The sequence below is a fragment of the Rhinoraja longicauda genome, chromosome 32 (genome assembly GCF_053455715.1).
Source record: "Rhinoraja longicauda isolate Sanriku21f chromosome 32, sRhiLon1.1, whole genome shotgun sequence".
Classification (NCBI taxonomy): Eukaryota; Metazoa; Chordata; class Chondrichthyes; order Rajiformes; family Arhynchobatidae; genus Rhinoraja; species Rhinoraja longicauda.
The window spans coordinates 22,423,078-22,444,810 of record NC_135984.1 but is presented as its reverse complement, the minus strand read 5'-3'; the positions used below and the strand labels follow the sequence as shown (position 1 = coordinate 22,444,810).

Genomic DNA, 21,733 nt, shown 5'->3' with positions numbered 1-21,733 from the left:
TCAAACCGATTTGGCTGTAACTAACTGGCAGTTGGTTAGGACTGAGGTTTAACATGGGAAGTAAAGATCTGCAGTTGAAGGTGCTTTCCCAAAGTTGAGTCTGTTCCAGAATGGAAAGTATTTTGATCTACATTTATCCGTAGTATACAGTGCACATAATCCCATTCCTCGGAGCGGGCATCCTGAATGAATATAAAATTCTCCCGCACATGTAGAAGATAATAGTTTGTCTAATGTATAAGAAGGAACTGCAGATGCTGGTTTAGACCGAAGATAGACACACAATGCTGGAGTAACTCAGCGGGTCGGGCAGCAGCTCTGTGTTTTGGGTTGAGACCCTTCCTCCTGTCTGATGCATAATTAACTTGTGCCTGATAACTGCAAGGCCAGGAATAGAGATAGCACTGATAGTCTGTTCCTGACTGTTATCCATGAATTTTGAGAGTTGAAACAAGTGTTGGTTTACAGAAAAAAAAATCATTAAAAAAGTACAGGAGTAACTCAGCGGGTCAGGCAGTATCTCTGGAGAACATGGACAGGTGACTTTTCAGGTTGGGGCCCTTGTTCAGACTGAATATTGAGTTTATTTTAACAGCTGTGCCTATTAATGGCTCCCCACTGTTGAACAACTAATAGATTTATCTTCTTCTTGCGTTTGAGGCAGCAGTAGTTATGCTGCTTCTGATTCTGCTGTCTCTGTTTGTTGTCGTTCGCCTGACTGAGGTCAGTTGACAGGGCTATGTAGCAGTATAATGTATTTCTTAAAGATATACATTCAAAGATGCAGCAGTACATTCATTTGCTTCCAGTGTCTTACTTCGCGCAAAGGCGTACCTACCTCTTTGATCAAACAGTTGGTCCTCTACGCTAATGCTAATTTTACAGCACTTCATCTGATAATATTCTTGTGCAGCAACTTGGGATATTCTTGTTTTTAAATACAACAAATGTCGCAACAACAAAAAATGCCAATGCATTGCAATGTGAGCTGGAGGGCCTATTGCAGTGCTGCATATGATAAATGCTCCAACAAATATTCCAGGCTACTTTGACAAACCTTCCTCACCTCAATTCTGCAGCCGTGAGAACAGCAAATGCAACAAATGCACCAGGGGCACAATTATTCTTTTTTTCGCCAAAATTTGAAGCCCCCCCCCCCCAATATTGCTGAATCTGCAACATTCTTCATGTACTCTGTAATGTTTACAAAAGAGGCCCTATATCTTCTCAAGGCCAAACAAGGATTGGCAATCAATTCTCACCTTGCTGTCAATACTCTTGTCCACAGATTAAAACGTAATTGAATGGTGCTGCAGTGTGTTGATGCTGCAACTTGTCAAGCCATTAGGCTCAGCAAATGGCTGATTCATACTGAATCTGCAAGCTCATGTACCCCTTTTCTCTCTCTTTCTCACAGGGCAGTAGTTGTCTCTGGAGTAACCCATGCCAAGTCCTAAAGCCACTCCCTTTGCATGAGGAAAAGCACCTCATATTTCGCTTGGGCAGTTTACACCCCAGCGGTATGAACATTGACTTCTCTCACTTCAGGTAGTCCCTGCTTCCCCTCTCCCCAGTTCTCCCACCAGTCTTCCTGTCTCCGACTACATCCTATCTTTGTCCCACCCCCTCCCCTGACATCAGTCTGAAGAAGGGTCTCGACCCGACCCAGCATCTCTCGAGATGCTGCCTGACCCGCTGAGTTACTCCAGCATTTTGTGTCTCCCTTTGCATGAAGTTCTTGCAAGATGTAAAGAGGCAAAGTAATTTGTGTTAATTATTCTGGTTTTCTTTCCGTCTTTCATATTTCCAACAACTCCCAAAGTCTTTATTTTGTTTTAAGAGAAAAGGGCCTCCCTATGTTTTAATAAAGTTGCCTGATTCTTGATGGTTGGCTTATTGAACCAAACTCTCTTTATAAAGGCAAATGAAAATGAAATAAAACAGGATGCTGCAAGTCTGAAGTAAAACTGAAAAGGCTCAGCAAGTTTAGTATCTTTTTAGTTTTTAGAGATACAGCGTGGAAACAGGCCCTTCAGCCCATCGGGTCTGCACCGACCAGCAATCCCCGCATATTAACACTATTCAACATACACCAGGGACAGTTTTTACATTTTTGTACAAGCCAATTAACCTACATACCTGTATGTTTTTGGAATGTGGAAGGAAGCAGAAGATCTCTGAGAAAACCCACATGGTCACGGGGAGAACATATAAACGCTGTACACACTGCATCCATAGTCAGGATCGAACCCGGGTCTCCAGCGCTGCAATCACTGTAAGGCAGCAACTCTACCGCTGCACCACCATACCACACCGTATCTGGAACGAGGAACAAAATTGGTGTTTTAGATTGAACGCCCTTCATCAGAACTGTTCGAACTTTATAAAGGGGATTGATTGAGGTTTGTGACTTGAATAGTTGGATTACAATGACATGATCTTTAACCCACAAATAACCATGCAAGTGACTCATATAGTGGGTCTCAATCCACAGAATGGGAACTCTGAATCATGTTCTTCTCCCACTGCTGTTCCCTTTGGCACAGAAGCATAGTGGTAGAGTTACTTCCTTACAGGTGCCTTACTCTTAAGTGAAATCGTACTGCGTCCTGGTCAACTATCTTGTCTTTAACTGCACTTGAGAATATCCTGAGACTGTAAAGGCACATTAAACAAGTATTGTAAAAAAAAATTAAAGCTGGGCGGCACAGTGGCACAGCGGTCTCACAGCGCCAGAGACCTGGGATCGATCCTGACGATGGACTTGTCTGCGTGGAGTTTGTACGTTCTCCCTGTGATCACATGGGTTTCTATAGGTGCTGCGGATTTCTCCCACACTTTAAAGACGTACAGGTTTGTAAGTTAATTGGCCTCTGTAATGTGTCCCTAGTGTGTCGGATAGTTCTATAGCAGTTTGGCGCACACTTGGTGGGCTGAAGGGCCTGTTTCCAAGCTGAGTTTGAAAACCTGTAAGAAACACCGTATACAAAAAAGATGGGCAAAAATGATCGTGTATTGTTGCCGCATTCCAAGGTCCATGCAGTCCATGCATTCATGTACTTCCAGCCTTAGAGCCAGGAATCATTCAATAAAGTTGCCGTCCAGTTTATTGACATACTCGAAATAATTACGAAATAAAATGTCAACCCCATGTTTATTGGTATAGAAAGGCACTGCAGGTGTTGGTTTATACCAAAGATAGACCCAAATGCTGGAGTAACTCAGTGGGTCAGGCAGCATCTCTGGAGAAAAGACAAGAGAATAGAGAAAATGGCCCTGATTTGTCCCCTTTTTTCGGCTTAGTGCATTTTGGCCACTCTCCCTACTACGATCAGTCTGAAGGAAGGTCCCAACCCGAAATATCATCTCTTCTTGTCCTCCACAGATACCTGTTGAACTATTCCAGCACTTTACGTTCAACACAGTATTCCAGCATCTTAATTTCCGTGCGTCTCTGTTAATATTTTGGTTTGGTGGCTCTTTTTAAATTATAAAATCAACCCAATCTTGTTGGAGGGGGGAGGGGGGGGGGGGGGGGTGGTGGTGCAGCTTTCTGCTTTGTGTACTGTTGATGCTGCCTACCAATGTGCATTAACTTTCTTGCAACCAGCAAACAAATTTAAAGAGTTTAGAGATTCGGCCCACCGAGTCTGCGCCGACCAGCGATCCCCGCACACGAACACTATCCTACGCACACCAGGGACAATTTACACCAAGCCAATTAACCTCCAGACCCGCACGTCTTTGGGGTGTGGGATGAAACCGGAGCACCCGGAGAAAACCCACGCAGGTCACGGGGGGAACGTACAAACTCCATACAGACAGCACTCGTAGCCAGGATTGAACACGGGTCCCTGGCGCTGCAAGCGTTGTAAGGCGGTAACTCGACCGCTGCGCCATCGTGACCGCTTGTGATATTCTAAATTGTGATATTCTAAAATGTTCAAGACCAAGGACAAAAATATTGACCTCCCCATCACCTGCGTATGTTCGCGCAAGAATTGGGCATATGCACAGAACCAGGAAGGAAACTGACGGCAAAGGTTTTTAAAAATTAAATATTTTGAAGATGTTACAATACAATACAATACAATATATCTTTATTGTCATTGTACAGGGGTACAACGAGATTGGGAATGCACCTCCCATACGATGCAATAATTTAATTAATTTAAACAACAACAACCCAACGAAACAAATTGTAACAGTTTTAAGACAGAATAAAGTGCAAGTAGGTCTGTGCCGGTTCACTGTGCGATGTGACCATCCGGCTCAGCAGGACCGGTTCATAGCAGCTATGGCCCTGGGGATGAAGCTGTTCCTGAGTCTGGAGGTGCGGGCATAGAAGGCCTTGTATCGTCTGCCCGATGAAAGGAGTTCATAGTATACATAGTCTGTACTCGAGTGGTCTGTGAAGTAGTTACTCATTACAAGGAGTGTGTGTGATCCGGTAATCAGCAGTGGTCGTGGTAGAATTCTGCACCAGTACAGCTGGCACTGTGAGAAAGTTTTTGGGATCTGTAGACTTGCATGTGAGCACCTCCGACGTACAGAAACTGTTCCCTGGACTATCGTACCCTGTAGAACGTGTTTTTGTCTTTTCGAATTGCCCCCTGGGAAAGAGGCATTTCATAGTGAAATGGCCTTGGCAGTCTGATGTCCACAGCAGTGCATTAAATGGACATCTGTGGGAAGTTGTGAAATTGCAGGAAACAGCAAAGCCTGGCATTTATAAGAGTATCATTTTAGGAAGCAGTAAATATGTGCAGGTAGCTTTTTATAGTACAATTGTTTAATTCTGTTCATGTACTAGATTGTAGTAGCAGAGCTTGTGGGTTTTTTCCTGCATCTTAAAGAACAAAAAATTTATCCTTAGTATATGTTCACAAAATGCTGGAGTAACTCAGCAGGTCAGGCAGCATCTCGGGAGAGAAGGAATGGGTGACGTTTCGGGTCGAGACCCTTCTTCAGACTGAAGAAGGGTCTCGACCAGAAACGTCACCCATTCCTTCTCTCCCGAGATGCTGTCTGACCTGCTGAGTTACTCCAGCATTTTGTGAATAAATACCTTCGATTTGTACCAGCATCTGCAGTTATTTTCTTATACTACTACTTAGTTCAGTGATTCTGCCCCTTGCCCATGTTGAAGATCTACAGTGAAGCCGGTCCCTTTAAAACAAAAAGAAGCCAGTTTATAATTTTGAACAAATTGCATTAAATCAATGAACTGGTGTAGGGGCTATGTTATGAATTGAATTGAAAGATACAGTATGGAAAGAGGCCCTTCGGCCTACCGAATCCATGCTGACCATCGCTCACCCGTTCACACTAGTTCTATGTTATTCCACTTTCGTATCCACTCTCTACACAGAGGAGGCCATTTACCGATGCAAATTAACCTACAAACCCACACGTCGTTGAGACGTGGGAAAAAAACCAGAGCACCTGGAGGAAACGCACACGGTCACGGGGAGAATGTGCAAACCCCACAGAGACCACACGAGAAGTCAGGATCGAACCCAAGTCCCTGGTGCTGTGAGGTGGCAGCTCTACCATCTGCGCCACTGTGCCACCCATATGAATGTGCATCATTTAAAAAGGAGAAAATATGCCTGCATAGTCTTGTAAGCAGCCACATGCAATGATACGCTAAGCTGGTGTGAAAAGGAAGGTCAAAAATTGGTCAACAGTTATTCAAAGGTAATGACATAAACGCAGAGGAGAGCTGAGATTGATTTTGCTCGAGGAGTGGAAATGGTTTGGAATGGGTAATCCATAAGGCTGGTGGAAGCAGGTTTAATAGCCGCTTCCAAGGAGAGGTGGAACAGGTAATTTAAAAGGAATTAGTTATTGGGCGATGGGGAATGCAGCGAAGTTTATTAAATAGAATATTTAAGAAAGTTTGCAGGCATAATGGACCAGTGGACAGTCTGCAGAGCTGTATGAATAAGTCTCTCAAGTGTTGGTCAGAAATAGGTGGTAATAGTGGCTTGACTCCTAGCACTCAAGTCAATGAGTCAGATTCTCTCACCCTCAAGTACAATTGGTAATTATTGAATGCAAATAGAGAAAACCCTGCAGATGCTGAAGTTCAGAAATAAAAATACAAGATGCTGAAAACACTCAGCAGGTCAGGCAGCATCTGTGGAGGGAGAAACAGGCATACACCTGTCTTAACTATATTACCTCCCTGTCAACTTTCCTTTCCATTTACAGTTCCTCTGCCTCTGTATTTGCTCTGAATATTAGACTCCCCACAGGTGTGCCTCCAAGATGGCTTCCTTCTTCTAGAACTATGGCTTTCTCTCTATCAGAGTTCACAGAGCTCCTGACAGCATTTCGTGCATCTTCATCGGCTCTCCATGCCAGAGTAAAGACTGTGTTCTTCAGGACTTCTCCTCCCATCCCGCCAGCCCCCGTGTTGAACGGGTCATTTTTGTTATTGCCACCTCGACATTTTAAAAGGGCCATTTCAGTGTCCCGGTTGGCATTCTTCCTTCAAGCAGTGCCATCGGACATAAACTGTTGTTTTGTAGAGATTTGTTCAGCATCGTGTGGGGTTGGAATTTCTTCAGTCACCTGTTCTGCGCGTGAAAATAATGATGTGCCATTGAATTAGAGCGAGAGAGAGTCATCGAGTCATACAGCATGGAAACAGGCCCAGCGGCCCAACTTGCCCACACCGACCAGTATGTCCCATCTACACTAGTCCCGCCTGCCTGCGTTTGTCCCAGATCCCTTTAACCCTATCCTGTCCACGTACCTGTCTAAATGACTGTGTTTAAGGTGAGAGGGGAAAGATTTAATAAGAACCTGAGGGGAAACATTTTTACTCGGAGGGTGGTGGGTATATGAAATGAGCTGCCAGAGGATTTAGTTGAGGCAGGTACTATAACAGTATTTAAAAGACACTTGAACAGGTACATGGATATGTAAGGTTTTTAGGGATATGGGCCAAACGTGGGAAAATGGAACTAGCTTTGTTCCATTGGTTGGCAGGGATGAGTTAGGCTGTAAGGCCTGTTTCCGTGCTCTATGACTAGGACTGAACCTAGGTGCCACACTACCTGCTGCATCAGTTTATGACAGGGATTGGAATGTAGTACTGTTTGGAAATTATGGTCTTTTTCAAAATTTATTTTCAAGGAATGAATATATCTGTTGCCTGCATGGTTGCCATTTATTGTGTATCAATTATTGCCCTATTGTCCTTGAGAAGATCATGTTGAAGTGTGACAGTCATTGTGGTGGAACAACCAGGTTGCTCTTGGTTAAGTAGTTTTATATCAAAGGAGGACTCTTATCACAGGTTAAATCTGGAATGAAGAAGTCTCTCGTCATTGTATTATTTTCCCTTTGAGGATCGTTGAATCCGCTCAGGTGAAACCGCCTTGGAAAATGTTCAAGAAGAGACCTTGAAAGATGACGGGATTTTTGTTTTGGGCAGAGTCCATGTCTGTCCTCACGATGACCAACTGCTGTGACCAATTACACTTGTTTGATTCTATTAAGATACATGTGTATCTCACAGCCACATCAGTGAACCGTAATTAGACAAAGCTTGTGCTGAAGAAAAGATTAGTCATGAATAGATTTTAAAGGAAGAGGAAAATTCCTGTGTGCAAGACTCACTTACTTGTGAAGGGTGAGCTGAAAGTTGTGATGTATGAAATAGAGCTGAAACAAAGTTTACACAGAGGGATGTGAGGATGGAGAAAGTCACTGATATAATAATGCTCCCTAATTCATTACTTGTAAAATATCCAAGTTGTATGGAAATATGCATTATAAGTGTGTTTTGCTTCTTTGCATTGGGCGATGAATCAAAATGTTAAAGAAAGCGGGTTTTGAAGAACAATGCGTTGGTTGATGTCTGTAGAAGATGCAGAATGCAAAGCCTGCCTGCAGAATGTTGGGAATGTCCCATTAATCTGTCCAATATTATTCTTGTTAATGCACTCTGCAACTATTGATGGATCAAGTTGAACCTGGACTTGTTAAACTAACTTCCCTTGTCGCCCAGTTTCAAAGTGGCACTACTAAGGATCACAGTAATATTTTTGTGTTCTATTGACTGGACTTCACAAGAATTATGAGGACTAACAAAGGTTGTGTTCTTCTCGGCATATATAGAAAGAACATTTTGATCTGTGCAACAATGTTGAAGTGATGGAAATTGCACGTTTGTTAATAGAGGCAATATTCTAAGGTGTAAGGTAATATAATTCTGATCTGCCTTCTGCTGATGCTTTATTTTTCCAAGAAATAAATTGGATTGAATATCTTCCTGTGAAGAAGTTAACAACATTTTGCATCACTCAAGCACTTCCACCCTCAAAATGAGACAGACCATCATCCACGTTCGTTTCGTTTAAAGATACAGAGTGGAAAGAGGCCGTTCAGCCCACTGAGTCCGCAGCGACCAGCGATCACTCCGTACAATAACACTATCCTCCACACACTAGTGACAATTTACAATATTTACCAAGCCGATTAACCTACAAACCAAACACACACAGGTCACGGGGAGGACGTACAAACTCCTTGCAGACAGCAACCCTAGTCAGGATGAGCCAGGGTCTCTGACGCTATAAGACATCTGTTCTGCCGCTGCGCCACATTGGACTCTGACTGGGAAGGTTTTCCTACTGTCCGTACAATGGCGCTGCTATCTATTGAATGTTGCTTTGAAAGACCTGCAACATCTTGGTTTAACTGTAAAATAGCACTTCTGACAATGGGGCAGTCCATCAGTACTATGTGACTCTTTTTGACTTTGGTGTGTTACATCTCAGTAGCATTTGATGGGTGAGGAGAACCACATATAATCCTGAACACATGGGCCTGTAAGTTTATCTGCATCATTATTCCTGTTTTAATAACAGGTGCCAATTGCTTTCGTGCTATTAAAAATGAATAGAAAATGAATTGAATTTTGTTGGGTCAGTTTTTGGAAAGTCAATCGACTCTCCTTGCGATTCTACTCTGGGAACAGCAGGTGTTAGGGGTCAGGTTTCCATCAACATTAATAACATATTTCCTTGTTGCTCTAACCTTAAGGAGTAAATCTTGAAGGATCACACAACAATATCATTAGTGCTCTTTCAGCCACTGGGGAATGTTGACAAGGAGTGAGTGCATACGGCAACAATGGGGCAAAGAGGGCATTCAATGTCCTTTCCAGTGCTTCTGAAGGGCAGTAACGGCATGATGCAACCTCTTGCAAATGTACTTCTGGCTGTAAATTGGCAGGGAAGTGTTTCGAAGAGCATGACAAATACATGGATAGGAAAAGTTTAGAGGGATAAGGACCAAACACGACCAGGTGGAACTGGCATAGATGGGGCATCCTAATTGTCATGGCAAGTTGGGCCGAAGGACGTCTCCGTACTCTATGACTCTGTGACCGCCCTTTGTGCTCCCCACTCCTAAGAATGTTTGAGCTTCTGCTGTTCAACAAGGGCCATGAAGCGAGCGGGGAAGATCATCTCTGACCCCTCTCACCCTAGCCACAAACTCTTCGAAACACTTCCCTCTGGAAGGCGACTCCGGACTGTCAAAGCAGCCACAGCCAGACATAAAAACAGCTTTTTTTCCCACGAGTGATAGTCCTACTCAATAACCAAAGTCTGTAGTCTCTTTTTTGCTCTGGTTTATTTTCACCCACATGTTTAGACCATAATGTTGTATCCTTATTGTTTTGATGTGGTTATGCTTTATTCTTAATTGTTAACTGTATGTTTGTGTTGTCTTTTGTGAGCGGAGCACCAAGGCACATTCCTTGTATATGCATACTTGGCCAATAAACTTATTCATTTATTCAACCGAGAGCTTCAGCATTACAAGTTGCATGCTTCGGGAAAGATCCTGCACGTAGGATCTTTGAGTCTGAGCATGAGGTAGTCTTTGACTTTGAGCATGCTGGCATTTGAGGTTTCAGAGGTGTTTTGAAGTTACAAAAGTGAGTGAGTGGGGGTGGGTTGGGATATAAGTGCTGGATCCATATGGAGCCTGGGTGAGGATAGGTTTTTATTGTCTGGCCTCTTTTGAAATATATCCACTGACTTTGCCTCCACAACCTTCTGTGGCAAAGAATTCCACAGATTCACCACCCTCTAACTAAAGAAATTCCTCCTCATTTCCTTCCTAAAAGAATGCCCTTTAATTCTGAGGCTGTGACCTTAAGTTGGAGACTCTCCCACTAGTGGAAACATCCGATCCACACATTCTATCCAAGCCTTTAACTATTCTATATGTTTTTCAATGAGGTCCCATCTCATTTTTCTAAACTCCAGCAAATATAGGCCCAGTGCCATCGAAAGCTCCAGTACCTTCCAATGTCGTTATTTATGTCACCTGAGTGACATGGAAGGCAGAAACAAAAAAACAGTGCTCATTGGTACCTTGAACTGTGAAGTCCAGAATATTTATACAGAGAATCCAGTTCAAATTCTGCCACAGAGGGGGATTTGAATTGAAGACATTACTGATTTTTTCCAAATTTAATTTAATGGTAACCATGAAAATATTGCATTTTTTTTTTGTAAAAGTCTGCCTGGTTCAGTAAGTATAAAAAAATAACTGCAGATGCTGGTACAAATCGAAGGTATTTATTCACAAAATGCTGGAGTAACTCAGCAGGTCAGGCAGCATCTCGGGAGAGAAGGAATGGGTGACGTTTCGGGTCGAGACCCTTCTTCAGACTGAAGAAGGGTCTCGACCCGAAACGTCACCCATTCCTTCTCTCCCGAGATGCTGCCTGACCTGCTGAGTTACTCCAGCATTTTGTGAATAAATGCCTGGTTCTGTAATGTGCTTTGGCGAAGGAAATCTGGGATCTTTACCTAACCTGGCATCCGTGTGACTTCAGATACACAGAAGCATTTAATGCGGAGTTGCGGCCTGAAATGGCTGCACAGTTGGGGGTAGGTGCAGAGGCGGTCAGTTATGAATGGATAACAAACATTGCCCTTGCCAGCACTGTCCACATCCCATGAAAGCAGTCAATGTAAATAAAATGCCAAATTCTTTAAAAATATGAGAAAGTTTTATGAAAGTGGGTCTGAGCTGTAGGGAGAGGTTGAGTAGGCTGGGACTCTATTCCTTGGAGCACAGGAGGATGAGTGGTGATCTAATAGAGGTGTATAAAACCATGAGAGGAATAGATTGGGTAGAGGCACAGTCTCTTGCCCAAAGATAATAGAGCAGAGCAAGATAGACCACTTGACCCTAAAAACCGTTGTATGTCATGGCGCCATTTTAGTAGGCAGAAACTTGCAGAGACATTTTAAAAGAAAAATAACAAAAATCTGTGAATTGATAGATGAGATATATTCTGCATTTTTATGGTATCATCACACATGCTGCTCCCCCAAAACACTGATTACACTGCGAGAGGCATAGCGAACGGCGGGTTTTGCTTACTAAAATGGCTCCTTTGTGTACTACAATTCAGTGTAGGCGATTTTGACGGAGTGGTTCATCTTGCTCCTCCAGTATCTTTGCTCTTGCCCAAAGTAGGTAAATCAAGGACCAGAGGACATAGCTGTAAGGTGATGGGGAAGAGATTTAATCAGAATCTGAGGGGTCACATTTTCTGAGGGATATGGGCCAAACGCAGGCAGATGGGACTAGTGTAGCTGGGACATGTTGAAGGGTGTGGGCAAGTTGGGCCGAACTGCCTGTTTTAACACTGTATGACACTGACTCACAAACTCAGTAAGCCATTCAAGAGCAAAGTTGGGAAATACCCCTTTCAAAGCCTGGTAGAAGTGTTGGAGTTTGCACACCGGTTTGCACATCGGAATTTTAAGTTGCCATTCGAGAAGATAAGAAGACTCAGAGCCAAGGTAGTTATTGGATTGAGCACTCATTCTGCCTGCCTTGCTCTGCCTTTAAGGATTTAAACTGATGTCTTAGAGAATGACATTTTCTAATGAAACTGAAACCTAGTGACCTGGCATGTCTTTTTGAAATGTCAAATCTCTATCTCTCTGTTCAGGTGAAACTAATGACCCTCGTGGCATGATAGGAGGGAGTCCTCCTTGTGTGCTGGGCCACATTGCTCAACTTTACCACTGCAACTGAACTAGTATTCCATCTATCTCTGCCTTAAAAATATCCATTGACTTGGCTTCGACAGCCTTCTGTGGCCTTCTGTGGCTCTAGCAGTGAAAAGCATTTTGTGGCATGCTATCCAGGAAGACTATACATGATTACAATCAAGCCGTTCACAGTTTACAGATACAGGATAAAGGGAATAATGTTTAGTGCACGATAAATTCAAATAAAGTCCGATTAAATAATAGTCCGAGGGTCTCGTATGAGGTAGATGGTGAAACATACTGGACAAATGGAGTCATCTTATTTTCCAAAGCTACCCATCCAGTCATGGTTCAATCTGTGTATCAGTCACCTCTTCAGCTCACCGAGTGAGGCAACTCCCAGGAGACAAAATGCCCACCACTGCTTATTGGATTGCCTCTGCCACCTAGATTGGATTACAAATGTATGTCGGGAATCCTGGGGATGAAACAGACTCAGCAACCGTCAATAAAAAACACATAATTTTCAATGAAAAAGCTTAATAGAGATAGGAAGTGCTCTCTATGCTTCCCAACAGTGGTCCCTCATTAGAACGAGAAAAACGTTTATTGACAAAAGGAGGGATGAACGAAAGGAACAATAATGATCTGTGATAGGATTGACTGCAAGATGAAAATAGGTAATTAAAAGGGTGATGTTGCATAGCTAAAGGAGCCATTAATGAACCAAGAAGTGGATGCATCTGGAGAAGTGCAAGCACGAGTAGCAGATTCATTATCTGAACCTAGAGTCAGAGGTGAGGTTGTGTTTCTCAAGCTTGGGTTTCCCAGGAGAAGTGTAGCAAGTGTTTGAAACAGTGCTAGCAGGGGAATAGGAAACGGCTGGACAATTAATGACAAGTGACAGGAAGCTTGAAGTCAGAATCACACTGGGGCTGAATGGAGGTGTTCTGCAAAGCTGTCGCCCAGTCTGAAGAAGGGTCTCGACCCGAAACGTCACCCGTTCCTTCTCTCCAGAGATGTTGCCTGTGCCACTGAGTTACTCCCATATTTGGGTCTATCTTTGGTTTAAACCAGCATCTGCAGTTCCATCCTACACGCACAGTCTGTTTGGTTTCCTCAGTGTACTAATTGGAAAAAGACATGGGCAGATTGTTTCACTTAGAATGGATTTGGGATCCTGAATGATGGGAAGAAGGTAAAAGGGTGGGTATGTTCCTTTATCCCAACACTGCCTCAGGGCAAATCAATTGTGTGTCATGACATTACTTGATTCCATTTTAGACGTTAAAATTTAGAGATACAGTGTGCAAACAGGTCCTTCAGCCCACAGAGTCTGCACCGTCCAGTAATCATCCCGTACACTAGCACTATCCTACACACTAGGGACAATTTACAGTTTTTACCAAAGCCAATTAACCTACAAACCTGCATGTCTTGGAGTGTGGGAGGAAACTGGATCACCCGGTGAAAACCCATGTGGTCACAGAGGTCAAACTCCATACAGACAGCACCCATAGTCAGGATCGAACCCGGGTCTCTGGCGCTGTAAGGCAGCAACTCTACCACTGCGCCACCATGCCACCCGATTTTGTCTCGTGTAAGTTATTATTGGTGCCTCGTGTAAGGTACTGCACCCCTCATCCTTGTCTTTGCAACTCCAGACTTGCTTGTTCCAATGCCTGGACTAGCTATCCATTCTCAATCCTCCATAAACTCTAGCTTAGCCAAAACTCTTCTGCCAATATCCCAATTTACCCTGACCTATTTGCTAAGCGCTTTTATGATCAATATTAAATTTCAGACTAGGTAGCTCAAATGCAAATGTAACGCCACAACATTACCATCCCTGCCCAGTCTCTCTCTCCCCCCTGATAATGTGGTCTTTTAATCCTGTTTCTCTCTTTCATCCCACCACCAAAGTTTAATGGACAAATGTTTTTACTCAGAGTGCTTAGAACCCACTGCAGAGATGGTGATGGAGGCAGATACGATAGCGGCATTAAAGAGGCTTTTAGATAGGCACATGGATGTGGAGGGGTTTGGATCTCATGCAGGCAGATGAGATTGGTTTATCTTGGCATCATGTTCAGCACAGACATGGTGGAGCGAGTGGCCTGTTCCTTTAGACTAGACCTTAGAGACATAGAGCGGAACAGGCCCTTTGGCACATCGAGTCTGTGCCAACCAGAGATTATTCCGTACACTAATCTACACATACATGGTACAATTTTACAACTTAGCGAAGCCAATTAACCTACAAACCTCTATGGCTTTGGAGTGTGGGAGGAGACTGAAGCACTCGGAGAAAACCCACGAGTTCACAGGGAGAACGTACAAACCCCGTACAGATGGCCCCCATAGTCAGGATTGAACCTGGATCTGTGACGCAGTAAGGCAGCAACTCTACTGTTGGATCACTGTGCCTCCCTGTTCCTGTGCTTTGTTTTTCTATGTTCTGTTCTCAACTGTGGCAGCTTTAGAAGCCTCCATCAACACTGCTGGCATGGCGCCTCCCTGCTAAATCCCACCCCCTCGACATAGCTTACAGAAGCTGCCCCTAATACATCACAGTTGTCCTCGTCTTGTTCTTGGAAAATGAAATGCCAGTTGAGAGCAGAGTGGCTGAGCAGTGCTGGCAGCAGTGGTCGTATTTTTAGTAACAAGGTCTGTTGTATCAATATCTGCCCGGGTGCACGAGGAGACATGGCAGTGTGTTTGCAGTGGGCCTTTCTCAGTATGCAGATCATTTCGAACCTTGAGCTCTACATGATGGTGGCACGGTCGCTGCCTTACAGCACCAGAGACCTGGGTTTGATCTTGACTTTGGGGTGCTGTCTGTTCAGAGTTTGTACGTTCTCCCCTTGACCACATGGATTTTCCCCAGGTGCTCCGGTTTCCTCCCACACTCCGAAGATATTGTAGGTTAATTTGGCTTTGGTAAAAGTTGTAAATTATCCCTAGTGTGTTAGATAGTGCCAGTGCACAGGGATCGTTGGTTGGTGTGGACTCGGCCTGGAAGGGCCTGTTTCTGCGCTATATCTCTAAAACAAACTAAACCTTGAGGGAAGATCTGGAAGACAGTATTGATCAATCTCCTATGTTTCATATATTATTGGAGATACAATTTCTTTCTAAAAACATTGCAGTGCTGGGTGGAAATGTTAAGTTGCAATAATTATAATGTAGTCTAAAGCGAATGGGTGAACCCTTGGCATTTTGTTATAAGAAAATCAATCTCTTTTTGTAAGTGCCTCTCATAAGAAAGATAGGACAGCATAGTTTGTAAATGGAACAAAAGGAGAGAGTATTCACTGGGGCTATTTGGGACAACTATCAATGAAATTTCCGATGCTGGATGGCAGAACTAGGTCGAAGAGCAGGAGAGATCATTGGGGGAGCAATGAGAGAGGATCTCACAGAAACCCCACCGGAGAGGTCTGGCACCTGTAGATCCTTGTGACTCCATTGAAATAACAGAGGCAGGTTTAGAAGGCAGTTCAAGAAGGCTGATGGATTGCTGGACTTTATATTGGGAGGGTTAGAACACATTGCATTACAGCTTTATAAAACCCTAAATAAGATTATAAATCATAGGAGCAGAATTAGGCCATTTGGCTCATCAAGTTTACACCACCGTTCAATCATAGCTGATTTATCTTTCCTTCTCAACCCCATTCTCCTGCTTTCGCCTCCTAACCTCTGACACCTTAACTAATCAAAAACCTCTCAATCACTTTAAAAATACTCATTGACTGGGCCTCCACTGCCGTCTGTAGCAATGAATTCCACAGGTTCACTGCTCTCTGGCAAAAGATAATTCACCGCATCTCCATTCCAAAGGTACGCGCTTTTATTCTGAGGCCGTGCCCTCTGGTCTTAGACTCTCCCACTATGGGAAACATTCTCTCCACCTCCACTCTGTCTAGGCCTTTCACACCTGGTGCGATTGAGGAGCAATGAAAAGCCCAAGGAGCACTTGTTAAATTGTGACTGGGGCTCAGATGAATGAAACCCATTGCCTCTGTTGCTTCTGGCCTCACCTTTCCAATTGAACAGTCTGCCAACTCCCCCCAAAAAATGACTCACTCAAACAGAAATAACTTTATTTAGTAGCAGTAATTTCTTTCACTTCTAATGATCCTGTGGTACAAAAATATCTGTTAATTCCCTTCTGTAGTCTCATTTCAAGTAATGAAGAAAATCCTGCTTACCTCTTTGAGGCAAATAGCGAAATAATATTTGGAGCATTTGATTTTCCTGAAGCAATTTTTATCCTTTTTAACAAATGTGTGTTCATCAGGAAAGAGTAACATAATCTGCAGTTCTTTCCAACACATTTCTAACATCATTAATCCTCGTCTGAAGTTTACTTGCAGGGAAACAAAATATAATTATCTGCGAATTCTCTTAATTCGTGCCCGATGGACATTTTTGCAAAATTGGATATCCAGGTGGGAACCAATTGCAATGAGCACAATAAATAAATGAGTTTATTCTGGAGTTTAGGTTTGTCCTGATACCTTTTGAAAGCTACTCTGAATCTTCTTGGCAACTTGCCTATCAGGCAACTGAACCATCCTACCAAACAACTACCTCATTTTAGACTCTTGGACTATTTAATTGGACTGCACTGGACTTTATCTTACTCTAAATGTTATTTCCTTTATCATGAAATGCTGGAGTAACTCAGCAGGTCAGGCAGCATCTCAGGAGAGAAGGAATGGGTGACGTTTCGGGTCGAGTCTGAAGAAGAGTCTCGACCCGAAACGTCACCCATTCCTTCTCTCCTGAGATGCTGCCTGACCAGCTGAGTTACTCCAGCATTTTGTGAATAAATACCTTCGATTTGTACCAGCATCTGCAGTTATTTTCTTACATTTCCTTTATCATGTATCTGTACACTGTGGATGGCTCGATTGTAATTATGTACTGTCTTTCTGCTGACTGGTTAGCTGGCAACAAAAGCTTTTCACTGTGCCTCTGTAAATGTGACAATAAAATAAACAAAACTAAACTGAATCCATCTCTGTACTGTTTGTGCTTATTAAGGGTTTCAATTAACCTTTGCCATCATCAAAGCAAATCTTGAGGTCGAGTTGCAAGACCCTACTTCTGACTTCGGGTTTAAGTTCCCGCATCTGTGCCTTCATTAGCAGAGCATGTCATCAGTGCTACACTACAGCACATTCTGCCCACTCGCCCCGACCCAGTGCCTCCAGTTTTAACCAAACGCCGCCAGGCAGGTAAAAACTGAGGTAACAGTGACAATGTCGAGATCTTCAGTCTGGACAGGGGGCTGATCGAATTCAGTTCGAAAGAAAAGAATAGCACTAAACTGGAAGGTTCCAAGCAGATATAATTCTGCATTGTACAAACCTTGGGCTTGAAAGTCTAGTTAAGCTTCAACATTGCTTTAGTCTGAAGCAATTTGAATCTTTGCAGTTCATTTATTGATTGATTGAAAGATTGACACAAAAATACAGCATGGAAACATGCCCTTCGCCCACCGAAACCACACCGACCGTTGATCACCCGTTCACACCAGTTCTATGTTATCCCAGTTTCTCATCCACTCCTTACACACTAGGGGCAATTTACAGAGGCCACAAAACCTAGAAACCCCCACGTCTTTGGGACGGGGCACCTGGAAGCCCAGTGAATCACCCAGTGAAAAACGCAGTGAAACACCCAGTGAAAAGAGCCAAATGCCAATGGTAAAGATTGGAAGAGCAATCATTTCCACATGTTCCTCTATCGTATGATTTAAAATCAAATTTATCCCTGGCTTTCCTATCAAGAAAGCTGAGTTTCAGCAAGGTTTGGATGAATAGCTGCATCATTGGGTCTAGGACTTTATGTTTGCAAGTATCCTGGAGTAAAGTTAAATTCTTGTGCCTCTTAACGAGGGAAAGATAGATCAGCCATGATTGAACGGTGGAGTAGACTTGATGTGCTGAATGGTCTAATTCTTCTCCTATAACTATGAATTTATGAACTTCTGTAACACCTGCAATGACCTAGAGACATGTCAAATGAACAATTTTCTTATTGAAGTAACTTGGCAGATCGGGTAGTATCTCTGGAGAACGTGGATCGGTGATGTTTTTGGGTCTGAAGAAGAGTCCCAACTGAAAGCGTCATCTTTCCATGTTCTCTGGAGATACTTCAGCACTTTTTTTTGTAAACCAGCAACTGTAGTTCCTACTGTCTCAATTTAATTTGTTTAGTCACTGGTACAATGTAGGAATGTAGCAATCAATGTGTGTAAAGCAAGCTCTCAATAATACCTAATGGCACAGGTTAGTGGCACTGTGGTTAGTCCAGGTTGATGTTATAATCTGTTTGGAAATGTTTCTGAAACATTTTTGCCTTTGCATTGGTTTCTCTGGCCAGGTTAGTTCTTGGGTTACTAATGGACCCAGAATTTATTTATATCATGTGCAAAAATGTAATTGCAGATTGTAAAGTCATATTTGACATTGGTTTAGTTGTGGGTCATATTTGATCACTTAATCTGCTGTGACTATTGATTGGAAGCAACTCAGTCAATGAGAAGTCTTTCAATATTTGCCTGCTTCATTTGTGCTATTTGTTATAATTTGATTCTGTGATGATGTATAAGTGTGTGTAACCTCTCCTTGCTCCTTCAGTTTACTGTGTTAAAGCTCCTCGTTGTAATCCTAAACTCATCTATATTTCCAGCATGTATTTTGGGGTATATTTGTGCAGGTGCTCCAATGGTAATGTTTGTGACATTTTTAACGTGTTAGTAAGCTATTATCTCAGGGGAAGGGGCAAATGGTTTATTCCAAACAAGATCTAGCCTTCTCAGAGTTGAAATTTACAGTTGACCTGCTGTCAACAACATTCTTGGTTTGAGTGTTCCTGATCTTCATTAACCTGTACAGTTCTTTCTGACCTCTCTCTCTGAATGACCTCCCTATAATGGCTTAACTCCCATGGAAGAAATTATTTTTCTTTTCTACAGTGGGCACCACAGTGGCGCTGTGTTAAGTTGCTGCCTCACTGCGTCTGAGACCCGGGTTTGTTCCTGACCTCGGGTACTGTCTGTACGGAGTTTGTACGTTCTTCCTGTGAACAAGTGGGTTTTCATATCATATCATATCATATCATATATATACAGCCGGAAACAGGCCTTTTCGGCCCACCAAGTCCGTGCCGCCCAGCGATCCCCGTACATTAACACTATCCTACACCCACTAGGGACAATTTTTACATTTACCCAGCCAATTAATCTACATACCTGTACGTCTTTGGAGTGTGGGAGGAAACCGAAGATCTCGGAGAAAACCCACGCAGGTCACGGGGAGAACGTACAAACTCCTTACAGTGCAGCACCCATAGTCAGGATCGAACCTGAGTCTCCGGCGCTGCATTCACTGTAAAGCAGCAACTCTACCGCTGCGCTACCGTGCCGTTCTCCAGGTGCTCTGGTTTCCTACCACAATGGTCACTCAATGGTCCATTGTTGGCTGTGGAGGAGGTGACGATGAAGGGTTATATGGATGCAAACAGTGGAAGTGGCGGGAAGCCAACAATTCCTGTAAACTGCCCAGGCGAAATATGAGGTGCTGTTCCTCCAATTTGCGTGTGGCCTTACTCTGACGGTGGAGGAGGCCCAGGACAGAAAGGGCAGTTTGGCAACTGGGAGATCGCACCCTTGAGCCCGTTACTTGCTTGTATTGAAATATAATGATGCAAGTGTGAATTGTGGCCAAGGCTTTGATTGTCAATTCATGGCTCAGAGACTGTTGTTGATTTTTGCCAAGCAAGTTTCACAAGAGGAAACACAAAGTGCTGGAGTAACTCAGCGGGTCTGGCAGTATCTCTGGAGAACATGGAGAGGTGAAGTTTCGCGTCGGGGTTTGTGAGGCATCAAATCTCATTGGCAATTGCTTTACTGTGCTATTCGGAGGGCTCTACAGAGATTACCTTTCACCTTTTAATATGTTACTTCGAACCGCGCACTCTTGTGTCTTTTATCAATGGGGATTTCCCCTTCTGCCCTTTATCAGGTCATTAATCGCACAGTTTGGGACAGATTGATGCTTTACCAAGAGTGGAGTTGATCATACTATTCTGACATTGCTTTAAAGCTAGCGTCACAGACTAGCACCATCTGCCTTTTCAATGTTTGATCTCCAGTTCTATATGTCGCACTATTTATATAACAATTTACTGCACTGGTTTGTGTTCTGGGGTTTATATTTCATTCACTTAAGAGCATTTTCTTTCCTCTTCATTGCTATACTTTTGTTCCATTATTTGTGGTTCTCTGCATGCTGACATTCACACAGGCATCTCCCTGCCTCTCTTCACACACTTGTCTTAATCCAGAAGCACATTGAATGAGCACTTGGGCTTTTACGTGTGACTTGCCGTTGTATAATCTGCATGGCTGCCATCTCGATACAATGTTTTGGGGGCTTGGATGAAGGCACCTAAGAATGCAAGAACGGAAGAAGCAGGAGCAGGAATAGACCGTGTAGGCATTCAAGTCCGCTGTGCCGCTCATTATGATCATGGCTGATCATCTAACGAGATGACGGCTCGCGGGCTGAGCCGGTCGTGGGTGATGGAGGGGATTGAGAGCATCTTCGGTAGAACGAGCATGCGGGAATCTGGACTTTGAACTCGATAAAATATCGCCACATATGACAGTGCCGGCATTATTATATGCAAAATGAATTTCACTGTTTAATGTTTAATTGCATATGTGACAATAAATATCCATTGAACCATTGAAACACCAGCATCTCTCAGTTCCCTTAATTACAAGAAATCTGCAAAGCTCAGTTTGAGTAGACCCAATGCCTGAGACTCCACAGCCCTCCAGAATGGAAAATTACAAAGCTTCTAACATGCTCCTTCTCCAAATTTTGAAAGAATATAAATTAAGTCAACTCTATCTCTGATCCTTACTCCTCTCTAGTCCAGAAATCTGTCAACGTATGTTGGCCATAGTTTTGTGAAAGTTTTATAAGCATCTGTACTGGGGGTTTTGGGGTATCCGAACAACAATGCAAGTTTGCCAGACCCAATCGAACTTGGAACCCATTCAGAAGTAAAATCCTAATGCCTGCCCCAGCTGTGTTTTATACACACTCATTTCAAGTCAAGTAGAGTTTCTTTTTGTAATACTTACAAGTGTGGTGAAGTACAGATACAATGAAAATCTTGCTCGTGCCAGCATCGCGTGCACATGGACTCCAACAATACACATCAACATAAATCATATATAAATTATTCATTGAACTACATGGGACCTGTTCTGTAGGAAAATAACTGCAGATGCTGGTACAAATCGAAGGTATCACAAAATGCTGGAGTAACTCAGCAAGTCAGGCAGCATCTAAGAGAGAAGGACTGGGTCTTTGACGTTTCAGGTCGAGACCCTTCTTCAGATGTGAAGAAGACCTGAAGAGTCTGAAGAAGGGCCTCGACCCGAAACGTCACCCAGTCCTTCTCTCCTAGATGCTGCCTGACCTGCTGAGTTACTCCTGCATTTTGTGGGACCTGTTCCGTTGAGAAAGAAAAAAAGACTGTGCCAAAAGGAACTAGACATCAATGGGAAACACAATTAGAAAACAGGTCCATGGCAGTGCAAGGCTTGCAGTGGTCTGATGTTGAGTTGGGTTGAGCAGGTCAGTTCAAGAACCTGACTT

At 43.3% G+C, this 21,733-nt stretch overlaps 1 protein-coding gene across 5 annotated transcripts in view; it reads left to right on the top strand.

The window, feature by feature from the left end:
- Positions 1–21,733, top strand: part of pknox2 (pbx/knotted 1 homeobox 2) — a 411,407-nt gene that overhangs the window by 46,089 nt on the left and 343,585 nt on the right. The window lies entirely within an intron of this gene.